The sequence below is a fragment of the Lygodium microphyllum genome, chromosome 16, assembly GCF_053477565.2.
Source record: "Lygodium microphyllum isolate KBCC chromosome 16, Lygodium_microphyllum_v1.1.10, whole genome shotgun sequence".
Lineage (NCBI taxonomy): Eukaryota > Viridiplantae > Streptophyta > Polypodiopsida > Schizaeales > Lygodiaceae > Lygodium > Lygodium microphyllum.
Genome location: NC_141150.1, coordinates 43,175,708 through 43,181,707, shown reverse-complemented (window position 1 = coordinate 43,181,707; position 6,000 = coordinate 43,175,708).

Genomic DNA, 6,000 nt, shown 5'->3' with positions numbered 1-6,000 from the left:
TGGATTTTCTTTGAAAAAACCCTTTTCAAATATGTAAAGTTTCAAGCTTAACTTGATTAGGCTATCTATGAGCTAGTCTCCTAGGCCATGTCATCATGTAGGGGGGGAAAAACCAATAAGTGTAGGAACTCATCATTTGAGGGGGGTGTTGAGAAATGACAAATGATGTATGCTTTCCTCTTTCAATTAGTGTCATTGTCATTATCATTCCAATACACAAAATTGTCTTTATAAGTCCAAGCTTTCATCTTGGAACCTAATCCACTTGTGTAACAATGGTCTATGTTGTCTATGTCAATATGAATTTAGTCTTCATCTTCCAAACTCCATAGCTCCTGACATGCCCTAGATCCCACATTCTTAACAGAATCAACCTCTATAGACTGTATAAGTTCAAGTGAAATGTCCCTAGAATCTTCATAATGGGGTTACTTATTATCAGAAAATGCAGCTATAGAGTGATGTCATTTGGGCTTAGTAATACCCCTACTACCTTTCAACAAGTCATGATAGTGGCATTCCAAAACCATCTACACAATTTTGTTGAGGTATATCTAGATGATTTTTTTATCTTCAGTCCACTCTGTAAGCATTGGGGACACTTGGAGAAATGTTTTGATTGATACTGGCAATATGGGATCTCCCTCAACCCTCACAAATGTATCTTTGGAGTCTGTTCAGGCATTCTGTTAGGTCACATTGTCTTTGCACAAGGAATAGCCACAGATCTACCAAAATTGAGAAGATTGTGGCCCTAACTACACCAATCAAACTAAAATAGTTGAGCAGATTTCTTAGCCATGTGGGGTACTATACAAGGTTCATCGCACACTTTGCAAAAAAGGTAGCTCCCCTGCATAAGCTCTTGAGGAAATATGTAGAGTTTATTTGGACAGATGATTGCAAAGAAGCCTTTAAAACCTTGAAGTAGTGACTTATTAGAGCACCCATCCTACAACCTCCTGATTAGATGAAGGAATTCCATGTGCACACTGATGCATCAATAGAAGGTTTAGGTGTATCCCTTTGCCAGAAAGGGTCCTCAAAGCTAGATCATCCCATCTATTATGCAAGCCTAAAAGTCACTGATAGAGAGAGGAACTATACAATGACAAAGCATGAGTGCTTGGAGATGATGTTTGCCTTGGAGAGGTTTCGACACTACTTGCTATTGACACACTTCAAGTTTAATGCATGTAATGAAGCTCTGTCCTTCTTGATGAATAAGACATATGTCAAAGGAAGAATGATGATATGGATCCTTCTATTTCAAGAGTTTGATTTTGAAGTTGTTACTAAGCATGGTTGTTGTTCCTAGTTGAAAATGTGACTCCATGGTATGCAAACATTTCCAACCTCTTAGCCACACAATAGTATCCTCGTGGCATCTCTAGCAAAGAGAAGAATAAGATTTTATTGGAATCAAACCCCTACACCTTGCTAGGTGGTGCTTTGTATAAGAAAGACAAAGATGAAGTGCTGCAAAGATGTGTTGCAAAATAAAATTAGGATTGTGTTGAAGACATGCCATTATGAGCTATGTGGATGATACTTTATAGGATAAACAATATCAAGGAAGGCTTTGCTCACAGGATATTGGTGGCCTACACTACACAAAGATGCCTATGATTATTGTACGCAGTGTGGTGCCTGTGAATGAATGGGGAAGCCCATCAAATCTAGTGCCATGCTACTATAGCCCATCCTTCCCCTAAAGTTGTTTGAGAAGTAGGAAACAAAACAAATACATTCTTGTATGTACTAATTATGTGATGAAGTGGTGTGAAGCCAAATCCCTCAAGCACGATGATGGTAATATCATGGCTTTATTCCTACATGAGAATATTATCACCTGCTTTGGCAGTCCCTTAGAGCTTGTCAGTGAGACAAGGCACTTACTTTCTAAACAAAATCATGGAAGAGCCAAAAAAAAAACTCAAAACTAGGATTTTCTCTTAACATTCACCCAATTTTTTAAACTCTTTAATATTGATCAACCAAACATTCACCCACTTATATCTACAAACTAAAAATCATGGGGGTCCCCATCCCTTATTTTTTACCCTATCTAGGAGAGCTAATGGATCTCCTCATCCAAAGAGAATTTTTTTGCATATTGTTGTTTGTATGGCTATTGATAAGGAAACCTTTGAGGCATTCTGTAGTGGATGGCCTCCGACCATAGCTTCCACAATTGGCACATGTCTCGAGCCTAGATTCTAGGCATTCTAATGGAAACTGGTTATCATCTTAGTGCACAAACAAGACATTAGCTCTAATGGTTCTCTTGAAATATTCTTGTTAGTTGAATTGTCTTTAATTTAATATTAGACATCTCCTACGAGATGTTCGGGCCTTTTCCCTTGTCATGAGATTTGGATGTTTCTTGTTCACTACAAATGGTAGACCTTTTACTTTTGATGATGCATGTTGGGTGGATAACCTTGTTGCTCCTTTCTTTTAACATGTTGTCAACTTGTATGACTTTATCAAATACAATTGCCAATACATCTCTTTGCAAGATTGAGTTTCTAATAAGGATCTTGTACAACACTTCATTCTTTATACCATTGATGAAGAGGATGGATATTGCTCTAACATTAGATTGTTCAGTGGGAGGGATTCATTTGTTGTAGAGACTTCTCACGTGAGTGCAATAGTCTTGGATCTCCTCCTTATCCTTTTGGCTCACATTCATGAGCTTAAAAAATCAAGTTATCTATATATCCTACCTCTAAGAATTGTTTTATGGACGAGTTCTTGAGGACATTAAAATCATTCTTCTCAATATCATCTACTAGGATCATAAACCATATGCGGCCCTTTTCACCTAAATAGAGTTTGAAGGCTTGCACTCTTTTTGTCTACATCCATGAGGTTATTCCCCTCACATCCATGAGGTTTTTGTCTACACCCATGAGATTATTCCCCTCATGTAACTTTTTGGACAGTTTAACAAAGCTATGAGGATCAACTCTTGCTCTATATCCATCGACTTGCTTAGTAAGGATTGGTATTTTTGTTTGGCCTCTAGTTCCGGATGCTTATTCTAATTTAGTCAAGAGTGTGGTGGCTAGAGCAACACTAAATTTTTCTATAGAAGTTCAATACAATAGCCATTTAACAAGGAAGTCAAAAGGATTGAGACTATCATTGGATGCCTCAACCTCATTTGCATCAGATACCTTAGCCTCATTTGCATCTTATCCAATGTGTTATCTCTCCAACTTGGTTTTGAGGATTCTTTGAATTATACCTAGCTCTATTTCATTTATCTTTCTTGTCTTTGATTTCTCATGAATTGTGCTACTTTTTGTTATGAGATCCTTCCCAAGTCTTCTCTCAACCTTGACATCAACTAGGATATTAGATATGGGTCTTCCTAAGTATTTTGCTCTTGTGTGTTGGTCCTAAAGTGTGATTATCTACTAGATGTTCATAGGGAACTCAATAGCATTGAGTTCCAGATCCACAACCCACCCCAACCCATCAAATTCAGGTGTCATGATTCCTCAAAATGTGGATCTTCTACGAGCTTGGAAATCAAGGAACACAGATGCATTGTGTGTTCCTTGTCCTAAGATCCCTTGGTGTACAAGTTCTAAGATAGGATTGTTGGGTATTGGCATAGTTATTAGGCTCCAAATTTCAATAATATTATCAAGAAAGTATTTCCATCTTAAGGAATTCGCAACATCATTATCCTTTCTTGAACAATATTTAATCTCAAAATCAAACTCTTGTAATGTTTCTATTCACCTTCTCTATCTCCTATTCAGGTTATGTAATATTTCCATGCAATTAAAAGATAGTTGGTTAGTTCGAAAGTTCTTCAGTCAATTAACAAGCTAGTAAGGTTACTAACTAAAGACTAACTAAGGTAAAAACTAACAAACATTAATAACTAACAAATTTTATTTAATTAAAAATATTTTATTTAAAAAATTGAGAGTCATAAATCTAATATTTTTCTCAAATTAACAAGGACCATAGCCACCCTTCACAACACAACGTGAACGAGAGTTATAAGCCATATTAATCACTAGTGTTAATATGTATAGTATGGATGGTCCAAAAATATTAGATTTTGGGCAAAACTAGCATATTCTAGATATTTTAGATATTATCCTAAGAAGATATGGGAATTTCTAGAATTGGATGTCATTTAAAAGAAAAGACAAGTGACGTTTTAGTTAGTTCGAAGATTTTATAAAAAGAAAAAAATAAAGAGAGTGACTTGCGAAATTGCGCGTGCTGTGATCTCAGTTTACAGACAATAAATAGCACTTTGAATAGGGAGAGAAAGAAAGAGTAATTTGAAAGATGTCTAACCAAGTGTCTTAGGGTTCTACCCCCCTTTTGGAGCCAATGGAACTATTAGATTTATGATCTGAGCATCAAATCACTTATTCTTCCAAGAGCCCCTCCACTAAGAACTCTTGTTCTCAGCCACATCCCCTCTTCTCTAATTCATTATAAATATGAGGCATGCTGAGGCACAAGACAGCACAAGGAAACCCCAAGAGGCTGTGAGAAAGAGGCAGAAGGATGCCCCCCAGGAGATTGCAAGGAGCTTGAGAGAGAGAGAGAGAGAGAGAGAGAGAGAGAGAGAGAGAGAGAGAGAGAGAGAGAGAGAGAGAGAGAGAGAGAGAGAGGAGAACCCGAGAAGCTGCAAGGGAGAGAGTTAGCTCAATTCCCCCTATCCCAATCTTCACCATCTTCTCTTACACTCTTCCATCTCAAAATCCATTCCTTCTTTATCTCTTGGATCTACTTGTAGCCGGTGGCCCCCAAGCAAAGAATGTCGTGTGCGAATGGTAATCCCATAGCCAGCAATGAAGCTTTGAGCAAAGGCATCACTGTCAATCCAATTGCAATACCGGTCGTAAGTAACGTATTTCTAAATTGATAGATGCTTGCTTTAATTCTTGCATGAGATACGTTAGGCTCTATAATTTGTCATGTCAGAATATACCATGGAAAATGACAAATTACATCTCAAATATTCAAAGATGAAGTTTGTGAAGTGCTTGTATGAAGGGGAGTTAAACTGCACCTAGTTGTTATGCGATGAATCCATGCATAGCATAAGCAGCATATGGGACTCTAAAGAATTGAGCATCAATGAGTCTCCGATTAATCTTTACCTGGGACAATATTGTTTAAGGTTCACAAATGCACATAGATGGTACATACATGGGAGAGATTATGTGAACTTTACATCAATGACACGTGACTCCTTGCCTTAGGAGAGAGGAAGATAAAGCCAAGATAAAATGCTGCATAGTAGGGAAAGGCTAAAAGATAAATGTCACTTAGAGAAGTGGCATAAATGCTCTTGCTAGATTGATTAATTCACATTGGAATGATAGGACTTATTTTGTGTATAATATTTGAACCTTAAGCATATGCCTTAGCCAAAAGAATGGAATATTAAGTAAATTTTACTCTTTGGTCCCAAGGGGGAGAGCAAATATGCAATGGAAATGTTATCGCGTCTATTCTTGCAATGATTGGAAAATAATACCATTGTTTTATTGGTCAACCAAACAATACGCTAAATGCTTTTACAATCAACTCATTGTTGGATTGTGGTTTGGATGATTATTCCAAGTTCTTGTGTTTGATGGTAAATGCATGGCAGGGGCCTATAATGACAAGTTGCCATGGAAATAAATGAATGTTTTCTTGGAAGATGATATTAGGGTTGATTTCCTTGATTATGCTTGATTCTTAATTGGATTAATTAAGGAAGGATATTTTGCTCGGCTGGATCATTTCCAAGATCGCACCGTAGATTACCCCGAGGGGGTAGTGCTCGATTCACGGGCCGAAGGTTGAGTGGTGAAGAGGCCAACCATAGAAGTTGTGTCTCACTCCTAGGTCGCTTGGGGTCAGTGGAGCTCTGGACACCCCTTTCCTAGATCGAAACGGAATTGTAGACTGCCATGAGCCCAATGTCTGGGACATTGGAAGATCCAATTCTAGATAAAGGATGGA